Source organism: Nomascus leucogenys, chromosome 5 (genome assembly GCF_006542625.1).
Source record: "Nomascus leucogenys isolate Asia chromosome 5, Asia_NLE_v1, whole genome shotgun sequence".
Classification (NCBI taxonomy): Eukaryota; Metazoa; Chordata; class Mammalia; order Primates; family Hylobatidae; genus Nomascus; species Nomascus leucogenys.
The window spans coordinates 52,596,816-52,613,921 of record NC_044385.1 but is presented as its reverse complement, the minus strand read 5'-3'; the positions used below and the strand labels follow the sequence as shown (position 1 = coordinate 52,613,921).

At 50.1% G+C, this 17,106-nt stretch overlaps 1 protein-coding gene across 1 annotated transcript in view; it reads right to left on the bottom strand.

The window, feature by feature from the left end:
* PLXNA2 (plexin A2) overlaps window positions 1-10,514 on the bottom strand; it is a 221,715-nt gene extending 211,201 nt beyond the window's left edge. The window contains exon 1 of the mRNA XM_030813073.1: window positions 9,791-10,514. The gene's annotated coding sequence lies outside the window, so the exon portion shown is untranslated. The remainder of the gene's footprint in view (window positions 1-9,790) is intronic.
* Window positions 10,515-17,106: the final 6,592 nt, after the last annotated feature.

Genomic DNA, 17,106 nt, shown 5'->3' with positions numbered 1-17,106 from the left:
GGATGGTGATTTGTGTGCATACCCTCTCTTGCCAGGTTGAAACCTCCTCAAGAGCCTGGACAATGACTTGTCTCCCCTCTATCATACTCGGTATATGGATATTCTATAAACACTTGTTCAGTCAAATGAAATTATGCTGCACCAACTTTAAAATATCTTGCAAGGAATGTATCTTTTTTTCTTCTCCCAGGTGAAGCTTCCTATTTTTCTCTATGCAGACAAATGTTGCCTCTTCCCATCCCCAGGCCAGACATGGCTGCTTCCCCAGGGCCCTGCTTTTTCTTCCTGGCCCCCAGGGACTGCACAGTCGGTGGAAAACTTGGCCAAGGAAGCTGGGGGCCCGCAGTGGAAGTCAATCCGGTGGCCTAGACCAGGTTCTTTGGATCCCAGCCCCCTTCATTTCCTCCAGGTCAGCCACAGCTGCCGGAGAATGCTCCCAGGTGCATGGTGTGCAAATCCAGGCTGGGGCAACCCTCCCTGCCTCTCATTCCCTCGCAGCCTTGTGAGACTGGAGCTCTCTGGGCCTCCCAGCCAGCACAGTCTGCAGGCAGCTGCTTGGGTCATTGTCTCAGCCTCTTCAAGTTGTGAATGCTGAGTCTATAGAGACTGAAACACAAACAGTGCCCACAGTGCCTCTCGGGGAGGGAGGGGCAGCTTGGCCTTGCCAGAGCCATTGACTGTGCAAATATCAAGGCTTGCTGTGGATGGAGGAAAGCTGGTTGGAGCTATTTAAAAGGGGGGCGTCTTTTGACACCACACTGCCCAGCACCATGGAAGGGCCGGCAGATGGGAAGAGAAAAGGAGAGGTCAGTTCTCACAGGGAATACTGCTTCATCGTGAGATGCCTGTCTGCTCAAAACCAAGGAAGAGAGAGATGGAGGAGGTCACTGAGCACAGTGCAGGGGACAATAGACTGAAAAGAAAAGGTAGCTAAGTGGGCAGATCAAGAGAGTGTGGTGGGTGAGGCTGGGGCAAACAAACCTCCTAGCAATTGGAGGGCAGTGAATGGCAGCTTGCTGTGTGACTCAGGGCAATGCACTTACCCAATTTGGACTTGGGTTTCACATCCACTGTGTGGGCCTGGGTAAAAGCTACTCTGTGCAGGAGAGATGCAAGTCCTGTTGCAGCCAGGCAGATGCCCATGAGCTCTGCGTTTTCTTATTCCATGAAGGGTTGACTCCCATAGCAATGCCAACCTACCAATCCTATGACAGTGTCATTCGTGTCCACTCTTAGAGCTCTGAAGGCACTAAAAACCCAAGGGCGGCAAAGTCAGAATTCAAGTTCCAATCCCACTGGCTAAATGCTGACCACAAGCCCTGAATGTGGTCTCCTTGCAGGGCTACCATTGGCTTTCTTCTCTATTTCCCATCTCCACCAAGTCTTCAGCCCTTTATACTTTAGCATACAGATTTTCTTTAAATAAAATCTTACTTTTCTCAGAAAATTCCAAACAAATTTGGAGAGGGAGGGGGAAAATAACCCTAGTTTTGCTTCTTATACCTGGTCCAAAATTTAGAATAGTTTTCCTTGTTTCCAGCACTTGTCATTTTTCCAACTTTCCTAACACCCCCTTCCTGGGCCTGGCTCCAGAAACAAAGACAAGTGAAGGTGCTTGAGTATTCATTCCATTATACAGATGGAGAAACCGAGGTGCTGGGTAAGGGGCAGGAGCCAATTCTGCCAGAGTGTAATTAACCTCTTATCTCCCTCCTGGGATCAGGGAACAAATGGAGGGTGCGCACCGGTCAACAGGTGATAAATCTTTAGGAAGTGGGAAGGGCTACAAGTGTGAAGGCAGGCAGTTAGTTCCTGTTTGATTCTTTCACACCAGGCTCTTCCTGACCATCTGCTCTCAACCATCTCAGTGGGGCCTAAACCTCCTGCAGGAGGGTGCTGGGATGGGCTTCCAGCTCCCCATGCAGTTCAGATCTTTCTCTCTAAGTCTGTAGGCTAAGAAAGCTGAAGAACTTGAAGAACTTGACCCCCTGTGGGTCACTCAGAGTGGGGCGGTAGACTCGAATTTTGTTCATTTACAGATAAACCTCAGGGGGTGGGGTGTTTGCCTTACAGAAAACCTGGTAGTCTGGGTTTTAATGTCACAGAGAGTGAAGGGACTTGTTAGAAAGTTTTAGGCGGCTGGAGTGAGGGTGGAGCGTCAGTGTCGTAAGGGCACTGTGAAATCCCCAGCCGGCCCTGCTCCTGGAAAACACCACTGCCCTGAAACATGGAGCGGAGACCTGGAACAAGAGCTTTGCTGCCTCACGAGGGTCCTCCTGTCTGTGGACGGAGAAGGAGCCTAGGTCTTCCTGTCTGGCTTGGGCTCGGCTCCCGCTAAGAACCCCGTTCTCAGTGAAATTCAAAAAATTGGCTCTTCTCCTTCAGGTATTTTTGTTCCTCAGGAGAAAAAAATGGGAAACCGGGGGAGCAGTCAGGGGAGGTGGGAGGTCAGAGGCCAACGTAATATTTACCCAGCCCAGCCGAGGCCTTTCGCTTTTATGAAGCAGGAAACCACTTCAAAGTGGCAACATCCCCTCTTGCCACTTCTGTCTGCCCGCTGGTCCTGCTGCCTCTACAAGGCAAGGCAGGGCTTTTCTACACACCCCTTCCTCTGCTCCTGAACCTTCCACCCTCTCTCCCTTAAAGGGTGGAACATACTGCCTGGCCGGCTGCTCCCTCTAACCCCTGCTCAAAGGTAAAAAGACCTGCCCGTAGTCACAGAGCAATCACAATCCATAGGCTCCCCTGACATTCTGAGCTGTCCCTGGCGTGCTCTTGTTCACTCAGTGAGTTTTCTACCACTCTCAGAGGCACTGGGGTTACAGCTCCTCATCCAAAGCCCTGTTCCACCACCACAGCAGAAGCGGAAATGACAGCTAGGAAAGGCTCCAGAGACTGGAATCTAGTGGTTCTTTACATTGTGGAGGGGGCAAGAACTCCTTCTCTTCAGAAATACAAGACTATACATACCCACCTCATTCTTGAAGATATAGATCTCCAAGGTTTCACAGACCTCCTGAAGCCCAAGTATGGCCCTAGCTCTGAGCTTCCCAGTGCAGGGGTCGATTCCCTGACAGCATCACTGATATGGCTCCCCCAGACTCAGACAAGGTGCAGGGAGAGCATGACCTTCCTTTATAGGATGAGAGACTATCTTTGAGTTGAAATCTTCATCCTTCTAACCTTTCTCCATTAGTATCCCTCTGCCCTCTTTATGGACACAAAGCTTAAAAGAGAATGGCTACCTTCTCTTTGAGTTGAAATCTTCATCCTTCTAACCTTTCTCTATTAGTATCCCTCTAACCTCTTTATGGACAGAAAGCTTTAAAGAGATTGGCTCCTTCCCCAGGTAGCAAGCACATGGCAGAGGCAGCCTGAGGAGTGGACAGCCAAGGTGTAGGGATAAAACTCAAATTTTCCCTCTCAGATCTTTCCATTTAATAACTTCATTCAGATAAGAGTAGACGCATAATAGCAGGATTCTGGACACTTAAATGTGAATGTGGATGAGTAATAATATTTCCTGAGGCACCACACTGGCCTCTACATGCCAGCTCCAGAAGTACCGGAAAGGGATGCAATTTACATAGAATACAACATGAAAACCCTTGGGAGTGTGCACCCTGGAGTCCTTGCTCTAAGATATTAACTAACAGAAAACAATTCCAGTGCTGTCTGTTTAAAATCCTCAGAGAAGAATGAGGGGAAAATTGGGTAGGTACAGGTAGCTGTGAGAGGATGGAGTCTGAGAGAGCATTAAATAGTCATCATTCTTCACAGGAAACTGTGAAGTTCTCCAGCCCCTCTGAGTCTCTCCTGGAAATCTTCACCTCCCATAACTTAAAGCAAAGGCTTTGAGGAGCTGTCTGCTCTCACTTCCTCTGACCCTCTAGTACACACTGTTAATGCCATTCTGCCTTTTACTAAAGGTATTTGGGGGTATTTGGCTTATGCAATTTCTTCCTCCACTCCCTGAGTGTACTGCAAATGCCCTGAAGGTAGGATCTATGACTTTTTCATCCTTGTATTACGAGGGAGCTACCACATTCTTGGCACCACACAGGTGATGGATCCCTATTTACTTAAACTTAAATGAATTCCAATTCCCGCTTTCAGTGTCATCCTATTTGGTTCAGTGCAAAGGGCAAGAATCTCTCCTTCTTCTATCCCTCTATACTACGGTTGAGAGGGAGGCTGTTTAGATAGAACAAGAGAAAGCCTGGGAGAACAACTCCTCCAAGAGGGCTGGGAGGTGCTAGGGTTCCTCTGTCAGAAGCTTCTGTGTTCTCAAAGCCTCGGAGAGAATATGTGTGTTTTGGGGGGATCAGAGGAGATAGGCTCATTCACCAGCTCTTCACTCGGAGCCCTGGGATCCCTCCTCCTCTTCCTTCTGAAAGACAAGTTGAACTTCCCAAGGGCAACTCCACTACCTTTTATCTCTCACTCTCAAAGTAATTTTAGCCAAAGAAAAGCAGAATTAAACTTTCATAACACGATACATTTATCTTGTTTTTCTTCTTTCTTTTCTCTATCCTCCCTTCCCCCTGCCCTGACCTCCAGGTACATCTGAGCTAAAGCAAACCAAGATGAACTATCCAGGGACGCTATCAGATTGCAAGAGACGCTGCTAAGCTCTCTGGTCTCCTGCCCATCCCAAAACTTCAATATTTCTCCATGCCCCTGTTAGGCAGTTATTATCTCCTTAGATGAGAAAAGCCTCTGGACTCTGCTGTCTCTCAATATTGTCCTCTGCTGAAATGAAAGCGGGAATTATAATTCAGAGAAAGATTCCCACAGAGAATATGAAGAAAAAGATTAAATCAGCGATACAACATTGACATGCATTCAGCTCCTGAAAGCTCTTTAAAAAAAAGGTCTCCTCAGGAGCAGTTTCGCTACCACCTGAAAGTCTCAAAAATCTGCATTTAGGGAGCTGGGAGATGGGAAGCACGTGAAGGCCCCTCGGGGTTGGGCCAGAAACTTCTGTTGCTGATAAGAACAGCAAGGGCCTTTTGGAGGGCCAGCCAGCAGATTGGACTGCCTGGTAAGTTGAGAATGCACTCCCTCCCTGCCACCCAGCCCTAGACGTGACCTGTTGGGGCAGGCCTCTCCGGAGCTCCTCACAACCCATGCAGCCCTGCTTAATGCTGCAGGCACCTTCTCATCCTCTGCAAACAGACAGAGGCCCAAAGGTCCCACAGGCAATAGGACCCTACCAGTTGTGGTCTCTGGGAAGTGACAGCTGGGAGTTTCGAATATATCTCATCTATTAATATTTTTTTTCTTCTAAAAAAAAAAAAAAGCACAAAAGCCACTGTTTTGGGCCAAGCCTGGCTTTCAAGGGTCCCCTCTAGTGGAGATAACTTGCTACTTCGGCTTCTCAGTTCAGCCCAGAGCCTCCCTGGCCAGTGAAGATTCAGAAAACCCCCTTCTGCCTACAAGGCTCTCTTTCCCACTTTCTCTTTGTATTTGTGTTTACTCTGAGCTCTGTCCACCCCCATTCACACCGTCAGTCTCTCTGTCTTTATCTTCCCTTGCTGTCTCCCTCCCTCTCTCCATTTATCTGCGCCTGTGCCCATATCTTGACTTCTGTCTTTCCACGTGTACCTTTGCTCCTGCATCTCGATCTACATCTTCCATCCACCTGCTGGTTTTCTTTGATGTTCAGGATTCCAGGTCTGACTTGCTAGGAATGCCTTGGTTAGGCCTTGGACCACATGGACTCACCTCAAACGGCCAAAACAGCCACCCACAAGCCAGATCCACAGTGAGAAGCACTAGGAAAATCCTAGTGGTTATAGAGCTGTCTATAACCTGAGCTCAGAGCTCCTGCTCCGAATCCTGTGTGAAGCCAGCCGCTCCCTTCAATAGATTCTCCCCCCCTCCCTGCCTCCCAGTCTCTGACACATGCACTGCCCTGCAAACAACTGGCAATGCCTGGGTAAAGGGACAACTGGCAGTGGGTGGGAAGAGTATGCTGGGGCAGGGGAAGAAGGTGAGGAAGAGGTGAGTGGGGGTCAGTGGCTGAGTCTGGGGCTGTGGCAGGACAGTGGAGACAGAGCAAATGTTAAGCTGAGGTGAAGGGGGGTATGGGGGAACACCTGCGGGTCCTCTGAGTTTCCCACAGATATTCTTTCACCCAAGAGGGAGACAGAACCAGAGGAGGGAAGGCGGTTAATGATTAACCAACTGCAGGAACAGAGAACTTTTGCACTGCTCAGGCCTCAGCCATTTCTTTCAGCTCTGCGCCCTTCCTTCCTCCTCTCCCCTTACACTCTTACCCGGCAAGGACCCTGCTCCCCAACAAAGAACTTTCTCGCCTCTATTTCTGCCCTCCAATTCCAGATGGAGCAGTGTGGAGCTAGATAAAGAGGTTCCATATGCCCAAATGCCAGGGAATGAGGCCCAGGAGAGCCTGAGGGCTAAGCCCAGGAAGATGGGCATATCCTCTTCTTACCAGCCATCCCTCCCTTGTGTCTTGAGACCAGCTGTTTGACCCTGGGAAGAACTGCCTTTCTCTCTGTCTCCACAGGGCTCACCTTTAGAAATGACCAAAACAGAAGTGGATGCACACCCACCCCTCATTTACTCTAATCAGGCATGAAATCTTTGTAACGAAGTGAAAAAACTGTTCAGGGAACTGGTTCCATTCATCATTGTTTGAACTGAGCATATGTGAAAGGTAGAAATAGAATATTCACATATAATGAATTGATAACAGACTGCCCCTGGGTGGGGTGGTGGTGATTGGGGCTGAGGGGGGAATGCACGTGAGCTGTAAAACTCCCAGCACCTCAAAGCCTGTTTCTAGCAGTTTCCCTACGGACAGTCCTGAATTATTTCTAGTTAACAGACTGTAACACAATGCTCCAGTCTCTTTATGATCAGAATGGGGGTGGGGGGTGGGGGCTTGGCTAGGCGCTCCTTGCCTCTCCATTTGCCTTGATGGACAGAAGTATATTGTGCCTCAGTTCATGTGTGCAGAGACAGCTGTGTGGCAATGCAGGGAGACAGCTGGTGGTGGTGGGGAGGTGCTGTTGGAGACAGGAATTGCCTCCCCCACACCAAACCCTATATCTTAGGGAGGCAATCATAGAAAATGAGCTAGGAGAGAAACTATAAAACCCCCAAACAGTGACAACTCCAGCACCATAAATATTTCATAGCACCTAAAGTGGTGAGTTTAGGCTGCTGTCAGCTGCTGCCTTGTATATTTAACCATGTCACTGGTTTCCCCTCCTGTTCCTGTGTTTTCTTGTAATCTGCCCATGAAATAAAGATTAGCCGAGTAATCAGAAGTATTGGTAAATGGGAAAGGGACCTAGGAAACAGGTAGCTGTTCTTTGAGGGCTTTCTTTTTAACCTCATTTTAAGTGCAGACTTCAGTAAAACAGATGGTGAATGAACTTTTACATTCACCGCATCTGCAGCTTTTAATGGTCAAGAGAGTTGCAGGGTGAATGTTCCCTGGTGCTCTGAAGACAGGGATAGGTATTCAGACCAGCTCTGAAAGGGGGGCCACCAACCTTGTAATGACATGGTTTTGGGCAATGGACATAAGACACTGACATACTCTTCATTTAGACTTGGGGTGAAAAGCTAGCCAGCCCCCCTGTCCTGCTCCAGGCTTCGAGGGACCCCTGTCCTTATGCCCTGCCAAAAAGAAGGACCAGCTGGGATTTCCTTGGCAGACTCATGGTCCCTGGATAGAGGAGATCTCCTGGTACTTTACCACTGCTGCTCCTCAGCATCTTCCCTGCACATCGCTCCAAATGTCATTTCCATTTAACTGCTTTGCAAGCCAATTTGCCCCCATCCTAATGCAATTTGCTGAGGACAGTGAGGGAGCAGAGAGGGCAGTCTGCATTGCCTTCCCTTTATCAGCAGGTCCCTGAAGAGGATCGGCTGCGGAGTGGAGGGAAATAGCTCCTTTAGGTAATGCTGGCTGGTGGCAGCAGGGGCAAGTTCTGGGATGAGGAGGGATTGGTGGTGATGCCAGGTGGAAGAAGGGGAATGAAAAACAACCTTGCTAGGGTATTTTGACAGATTCCACTCTGTTTCCTTGGTTCCCTACCCTTTCTCCTCACTGCCCCTTCAGCCTCCGGCCCCCACTGAGGAGAGATCCCAGGTAATTAGTTCAAATGGTGCTCCGTGAAGAGAGGGAAGTTAATGAATTCTTCTCTTTTCTTGCCGGGAGGTCAGAGGGGAGAGGGCTACAAGCAACTCTGGGAGCTTTCTGGGGTGATTGCATAAAAGTTGTGCATTTCAGTTAGGAATAGCTGAATTCCTCCAGCCAAGGTTATCTCTTCCTGGGGCTCTGTCACTCAGTAGAAGGCCCCAGAATCCAAAGCCAACCCAGAGGGAAGAGTGAAGTTTCAAGGTCTGGGAAAGAAGCCCAGCAAAGGAGGGAGACTGCTATTGTGTGGGGAGAGGGGAGAGCTAAACCTGACTCCTGCTCTCAAAGCCTCCAGCCCAGGCCAGCCAAGATACTCATCTTGGCCTGCCACTCATAAGCCTTGTCCACTGTGCGCATGAATGGAAGGAAATGAATGTGCCCCCAAATTTCTGTGGGTTCCTCCAAACTGATGGGCCCCCAAGTGACTGCCTCAAGCTATGACTGGCAGTCCCAATCCCCTCAAACTGATCCTGCCTTCATGTCCCTTGTGTACTTTCTACTGGTGTGCCACTGTCACTCTAAGTTCTTAGATTCCTACAGGAGACCTGTTCATATTTCCATTGCCCACTTCATGGGGCTCTCATTTCTAGACCCTTACTGACCTAGAGCCCCAAATCTTTTATCCAACTTCCTCTCCCCCATTATTTCTATCCCTCCTGAGCAGAGCTGAGTTTGAGTAGGTAGCTCCCACTAGGGCAAGGGTCATTCCAAACAGGTGGACATTTTTCGGGGACCTAAAATGGTAGTTTCTGGTGACTCTCTGGGCATCTAGACCATGATTGGCATTATAGAGACTACCTGTGGGATGGATAAAAAGGGCTAGAATTTTCTAGGATCCCTACTTCACTTGTGGGGTGGGGCAAGAAAGAGCACATGGAAGGAAATATTCTCAAATGGTTCATAAGGAGCCTCTGGGACCCTAAGCAAACTCCCATTTCAACCCCCAGCACTCCTGTGGTGCTCAAACTATGGGGCTGGACCCCTGCTGGGCGATACACCGCAAAGGGAGTCCCGGGAGATGAAACACTTAGACCCATTCGGTGCCTAGGAATCTCTCCCTAAGCCTTATGGAACCCGCGCAAATGATGTTTTCCCCTTCCCCTGATCTCCAGTCCCCGATCGGAAGGGACAGCCGGCGGCCACCAGGGACTCCGGCACTGGAGTGAACGCCCCCAAATCGATCGCTGGCCAGTTTGGCTTTGGGTTGTCTTGCTGGTGCCACCGAGGCCCTCTTTGGGCTCCAGCTCTCGGGACAGCCTTGCCGCCCTGAGCTTCCCAAAGCCGCAGAGCGCCGGCAGGTGCGCGGTGGAGGCGCGCCGCGGAGCGCTGCTGCCGCCCTCAGCCCGCGGCCGGGAAGCCGGCGGGCGGCCGGCCGGGAAGCCCTGGGCGGGAGGCAGCGGCTCCAGTGAGCCTGCGGTCGCGCGCACGCCGAGCTCCAGCCCGCGAAAGTGGCCGAGCCCACGCGGAGACTCGCCCGCCGCGGCCGAGCCGGGTCGCCTGGGGCCGGGACCCCAAAGAGGCGGGCGCGGGAGAAGCCGCCACGGGTGTGCGCGCCTGTGGGGAGAAGGCGGAGGGCGCTGTCGACTCCGAGCGCCCGGCCCAGCCGCCGCTTACCCAGCTCGGCGACGTCGGTCTGTCCTTCCGTCCCCGCTCCGTCTACCTCGGCCGCCGGCTGCTGAGGGCGGCGCGAGGCCCCTCTCCCTGCCCGCAGCTCGGAATCAGGGAGACAACCAAATCCACATGGAGTCCAAATTCATTAAAATCCACGTCAAGCCACCAGCCACTTATCTGTATTCCTGAAGTCGCCCCTCGGTCTCCGCTCCGCGCGCCCCTCAGTCCTCGGTCGCCCCGCAGCAGCCAGGCTGGGCGCTGTCGCCGGCTCGCGGGGGGCACCCGGAGGCGCCGAGGGGGCGTGTGGGGGCGGCCGGCGGTGTCTCTCGTGGGGAAGAAGCAGAGCCCCGGCTGTCTTCAGATTTTTCCAGAGCGACTTTCCGGGCTCCTCTGACATCAGCAATCCCGGCGCTTCCTTCCCTTCTTGCTCTCCGGTTCGTTCACAGTCCCATTTCCTCCGGGAGCCTGGCTTTCCAGAGCTATTTCGAGGTTTGCTCCTCTGGCTGCGGCGCTCGCGCTCCCTACGGCTCCCAAGCTCGCGGGGTCTCTCTCCGGATCGCTCGCCCTCTCGGCTGAAAAATTCCCAGCAACTGCCCTCCGCCGCCCTCCCGCTCCAGTCTGGCGCGGATACCGCTCCGCCCGGCAGCTCTGGCTCCCGCGGTGGCGGCGGCGGCGGCGGCGGAGCCCTGAGCGCCGGCCTCCCTATTTTACCATGCAGCTCATTATCATAGAGGCCGCGCGCGCGTTAACCCCCTCCCCGCCGGCCGCGTCCGCCCGGGCTGGGGCCGCGCCCGCTGCTGGCACCGCCCGCCACCGCCAGCCCCCTGCCCCCTCCCCCGCCCGCGCAGACTTCCTCCTCTGCAAGCTGTCAACAAAGGAGAAGCAGGTTTGGCATCCGGAGGCCGCTCGGCTGCCTGTCCTGCGCCCAGCTCAGCCCGGACCCGTCGGCCACCTTAAGTAGCCAAGGGGGCAAGGAAAATGCTGCCAGGGCCCGGGAATTCGAGTCGGCCTTGAGAGCCCAGCTGGCTTGGCCGCCGGCGGGGATGGAAGGTAGAGCGTTGGGGTTAGAGGGGAGCTCAGAACACAGGAAGAGTGGGTGAGGGCAGTAGGGACAGGGACTCTCCCCCATTAGCATCACCTGTCACCGCGCACATCCTGCACACCTCCCTCTTCATCTTTAATTTGAGTGAGGGGTGAGTGGCGAGGAACGGGGCTTGTCTGGTGGGGTTGAGACTAGAGTCTTGGAATTTGTGGGAGCAAATTTCCTCTTGTAAATTAAAAAAAAAAAAAGGCCAACAAGCTGTCAAATAAGGCTTGAAGTTGTTCTTCTTCTTATTATTGCAATGACAAGATGAACCTTGCTCTGAATTGAATCTCAAACTTCCAGCGCTGATAGGGATCCTGGGCATCTGGTAAGTCCCGACTTGGATGGGGGCATTGGGGACGGGAGAAGATCTTTCTATATCCAATTCAGAGAATCTTTTTGGCACGGGAATCAGAGGGGTGGCAATAAGATAACTTATTTTAATAACCTACGGTGAGAGGTTTCGGGATTCTGGATGACAATGCCTCGGTGCCCTCAAGGCCACTGATTCCTCGCCACACAGTCTCAGTAACTCCGCAGCCTCTAGACACTGCTTTCCGGAAGGGGCCTGCAAGCTGGACCCCAGCGAGTTCGCAGGATCTGCGTAGTCCCTGCTCGCGATGAGAGCGTACACGAGTTTACTCCTGTCCAAGTATTCTGATAAGCTTCCTCTACTGCCCTCTCGTGGCCACAGTCCTCAGTGGTGTACAGCGAAAAAAACAAAAATCACTGAGAATACTTAAAAGCAATTGCACCAAATTCTTAGAGCAGTAGCGGCAGAAGAAATGAAGGGAGGGAGGGATGAAGAAAGGGAGCCAGAGAAAAGAGAGAGAGAGAGAGGAGGAAGAAAAGGAAATCTAGACTAACCAGTCATCTCGAACAATCACTCATTCAATACAGGACTGGGGTATCCAGGCTTTACTCCAACATCTGCAGAAATCAGGGAATTCTTCAAAAGTTCTTCATTGTAATTAGCTGAAATTTGTGTTCCTGTAACTTTCACTGGCTACTGCTAGTGGTGCACTTTGTGGTTCCTGTGGGACCACTGCTTTGTGGTTCCTGTGGGACCACAAAGAATCTGTCTAAGCTGTGTTGCCTGATCCATACCTGTTCTTTCCTTCAAACTTTAGCATTCATTGTTGGTAACACACCAATAAATTATCGTATTTACCCTGTATTATTATTTATTATTTTATAAGTAGATCTTGTCTCCCCATGCAGACAGTCTAGTCGATCCTTTTATCTCTGGGTAGACTGAATCTAAACCACAATTTAATAAGAAAGATGATTTGAAGAAGATGCTAGAAGATTTTGGAACACTTCCCCCATTTGTTCATGGAGTTTGGCCAGCTACACCTAAGACCAGCAGTGGTAGGATTGGAGACATCGAATTGATAAAGCTCCAAGCTGAAAATTAGTGCCCTCTGGTTCTAAATCAAGTGCTGTCTGACTCTGGAAGAGGTCACCTCTCTTCCCTATGCCTCAATTTAATCACATCTTGGGAAGATTATGATACAATTTAAATAATTTTCTCATACACCCCCCCACCCCACTCCTGTGGTCCAGAAATAAATCTTAGAATGAAGAGCAAGGAAGCATAAAGTGAAACAGACTCTTCCACTCACCCCATCTTTTATCCCCACACCTCCCCTCTCTTTCTTGAATAAAGGAAGAGAAAGAGGGAACACAGGCGAGAGAACACATTGTGGCTGACAGGGTGGCACAATGCCATCCAGATTCCACATTGCCACTGAACAGAGTCTAAGATCTGAGTCCTGTGAGACTGTGGAAGAGCCTGTGGTCAGCATAGCAATGGAAACAGCGCTAACTTGATCTACTGGGAGGTACCGTGGATGAAGTACCTCTAACTTCTCTAGGCCACAGTTTGTCCATCTGTAAGATGGGAATTTCTGTCTTCACTCTCCAGACAACTGGGGGAATTAAAATAGATATATGTAAGAGTGTTGGAAGAAGTAATAGTATCATCAAAATGGAAAGATTGTTGTTATATTTAGTCCTAATAGGCTAGAACAAATATGAATCTTATTAGCTAAACATCTAATTATCATAACATGCTCTGAGAATTAAAAAAAAAGAAAAAACCTTGGGTTCATGGTTCGTATTTAGATTTGACATCCTCTGAGGCAACAGCGGTATACCTGAACCTCTAGTCTTTACATCTGCTTATTAACCTTCTCCTTTTGATCTGGGTATTCATTCATTTATTATGCAAATATTTATGAAGAGCAAATTTACTAAATTTCTCCTTTAATGGAACGATATACAGTCCGTAATTACTGCTTTGGCACATATTTTTAAAGAAAGCATGGCAATAACGCTACAGATTCTATACCCTCAGATCTATCTCTTCCTGAGGCTTCTGGTTTTCTTGTATGTTTCTGCCCTTCACTATATTCTTCCTCATTCTGTCCATCTGATGTCAGGCCCACAGCCCCTCGGGACTGACCAGTCCTCTGTCAGGGCCTTGTAGTTCATCCTCATTTCCATCTGGAAGGTTAGACGTAGTGCAACACATTTGTGAGCAGGCTGTCGATATTTAAATATTTATCAAATGAATGAACAAATGAATGAATGGGGAAGTGTTTGTCTTATGCCAAATCCTCATCATTGGAAAATCGTAGCACACTCAACAGGGTTCTCCACTCACCCCAACCTACCTACCTTCCCTAGTCAAGATATTCCTGGAACCTCACCTTGAAAGTCATTTGTCACTTCTGCATTCTTGTTCCAGGCCCCAGGCCTCTTCTTTGCTTGTCAAAGAAGCAAACTAAGTAACTAGATGGGTTACTTAAGCAAGAGAATGAGAGAAGTGGGAGAGGACAGGGCACCCACATTCTGGAATGCCACAGAATGTTTCCTGTGAAGAATGAATATTTCTCCTGTGGAAGGCAGGTTTGGCTAAGCTGCTGCCACCTGCATTTTCCATGCCGGGAGCAGACCTTGGCCCTGGAAAGCAAGCTCTTAGACTTTGGGGAGCACAGGCCCAAATGGGCAAATAGCCTATTCCCAGGGGAAGTCCTTTATGTCACAGCAGCAGCTCCAGCCCCACAAATAGATGCCAGTACAGTAGCCCCTCGGATCACAGGAGGTATTTTTGGTGCTGGAAGCCAGCCACACTTTGGCAGGCTTTCAGCATCAAGTCTGTTCCCTTTAGAGGTGGGGGGTGGCAAGCTATCAGTGATTAGCATGGGAATGCTGCCTGCGAGTGTGTGCATGCATATATTTACGGTGCCTTGAGTCGGCTGGGAGGTGAGCTCAGGAGGATGTGTGCCTGGACCTGTGCTTGGGAGCCACAGGGGCTCCTGCTTGCCAGTGTCAGAGGGCAATGTTTGGATGGTGCACTGGCTGTTGCTCGGTTTGTAACTGGCTCCCAAAGCTGAGACCACTGATGCCACCACCGAGTTGATTGGTCTCTGCTCTAAGATGCATGTCATCTTTCACTTGCCCTGAGCCCGGGCTTGCCACTATAGACAGGCAGGAATGTGGTCCCTTCTGTCTCCCTACCAAGTACCTCACCTTCATCCAGCAGATGCTGTCAGGCAACCCCAGCGGCAGAGCAGCCTCCCCTTACCCCCTAAATTGTTAGGAACAAAGGGATTGGTCTGACAGGACAGACTGGAGTGTGTGGGCCAAGTCCTATGAATGGAAGAGAGAGACTGCGGGATGCCAGAGTGGTGGGTCTCAGCCCAGGCAACGGGGCCGGCAGCCCAGGACACAGGAACAGGGCACCTGCTCCGGGGTTCTCAGTACCATTCATAAAGACATCACCCTTCCCTCCCCTCCCCTCCCCTCCCCTCTCCTCCCTTCACAAATCCCACTTTCCTGTGTACTTTAAACAGTAGCAAGCCTGTTAAGGCTCCAAATCAAACAAGGCAGGATTTCACTCCTTTCTCACTAAACCTCCCACGAGCAGAGCTTATGTCCCTGTATACCTCGTCCTCTTTCCCTAACCCTCCCTCCCCTCCTCCATCCATCTAGTGTGTTGCTCTGGGAGAAGAATATTCTCTGTGAAGCCCAGGCAACTGCAGTCCCAAACCTACTTAAATAGGTCCCTGGAAGAGTTTGCAAGGCTCTGGCATTTGCAAGGTCAGAAGGCTTCAGAGGAGGGGTGGGGGAGGGGAGTGTGGACAACTGGGCTCCAGGCATGGAAGGTGAAGGCTGAGGCTCAGGACTTTTTTTTGCTCTATTCCTAGCACTAAGGGTCAGGAAAAGGGCCTTTGTCTCTTATTTTTTCTAAAAGAATTCCCCCAAAGGAGAAACTAATCATTTGGTCACATAATCCCTGGCTAAATCTCTTGGTGCTTCGGTTTCCTCCTTTATAAAGTGGAATAATGCCCCTTGCATTTCATATCTTGCAAGACACTGACTATGAAAGAGCTTCACAAGCCAGAAGGCATTATACAAATCCATGGGCATGTTCTCTTAAAACCTGAAAGTTCCATCCGGAGGCAAACCTATTTCCTGACTGTACAACTGCAGTTCTTCTCCTGGTTGGTTTTCTAGGATAAACAGCTGGGCTCACCAGAAATATCCCTTTGCTTATGGGGTCATTGTTGTCCATCACCTCGGGTCCCCCTCCTTCTCTCCTACTCTTCCACTTGAAAATGCTGCAGAGAAAAAGAGATTCTGTCCACCAACCTTCCAATATGGAATCACAAAGCACACCCATGCTGGAGTTGGTCCTCATTACTAAGCAGCCCACGTACACACCCACACCCTCCCAGGGAGCAAGAGAAGAGAGGGGCGGCTGAGGTGCCTCTGATAACACGCTGCGATTGCATAGAAATTAGCATGGTCCCATTCCTCGTGGGCTGAGATGTATTATGTGAATGTGCTTTTGGGGTCCCCCCCCTGCTCAGCAGCCCTCACTGGCCAGGAAGCCCCTGCCTGTGCTGAGTCACTGACCTCCTGTCTTTGCTGCATAGCCTGGTTTAGAGGACAGTTGCTGCCAGAACTACAGTTGGGTTCTAAGGCTTTCCGAGGGCTCAATGTCTCCTGGGCAGGCCTGCCAGGGCTTTCTTGGGTGGGGATAAGACTGGACAAAATCAGTGCCATTTATTTGCTTTGAGATCAGAAATTCACAGAACTGATAGGAAGTAATCATTTTGTCCCAGCGTCTTCATTGAGACAAAACAATACCTTTTCTTCAGTTGCCCATAATTATCAAAATATAATGGTAAAAGTTAAAATATATTGAATTCCTACTCTGTGCTAGTCCTAATCCTCACAACTCTAATCTTACAAGGTAATTAAGTAATTATTATCACCCACTCCCTCTTTTTTTTGAGTCAGTGTCTTGCTTTGTTGCCCAGGCTGGAGTGCAGTGGTGCCATCATAGCTCACTGCAGCCTCAAACTCTTGGGCTCAACGATCCTCTTGCTTCGGTCTCCAGAAGCCCTGGGATTACAGGTGTGAGCCACCATGCCTGGTTTATCATCCCATTGTACAGATGCTGAAACTGATGATCAAGAAGTCACATGATGGTCCTAAGGTCACATAGGTAGTGTGTGGTATGGCCAGAATGTAAATGCAGGCTGATTTGGCACCCATTTTCTCAAATTTTGCCCTTTTCTGATGAGAAGAAAGTGATGAAAGTGTGGGGGCCCATCAATGTGGGAGCTCAAAAGCCAGTAAGTGGGAAGCAACAGGCCTCATCCTGCTTCTTAGCATTTTCCCGGCCAAAGACCTGGAGCCCCTGCCACACGAGAATGCCCCTAGACTCATCACGAATCAGGCAAAGCATCACAGAGCTTTAGTTCTGCTGAGGGTCAGGAGTGTCATTTTCTCTTACAAAGGAGAGCATGTTGTTGTAATTGTTTTCATGATTTTTTTAAACAATCATATTAATAAGCTCAATTCTCCTCTATTTTATAGTGAGTGTGTGTTTAACAATGGGAATTGGCCTGTAGGAAAGAAGTTGCCAATACATGCAAATCTCTACTAGCTTCTGTCACCTCTGCCCTGTACAACACCACATATGTGGCCACGCCTGCCTTTCAAAATAATGGGATAATTGGGTGCAACGCGTGTCACCCCCACCCCTTAAAGAGAGCCTGCCAGTCGGTCTTTGTGGAAATCCACGGGGAGCCGGGTGAGCAAAACGCCAATGTCTGACTTCGCCTTGATTGCATCTGTGCCCTACAAACCCCAACAGAATTGAACTCACAGCTCCTCCTAATTAGGGGAGAAAGAAAGACAAGAATGATAGCAGAAG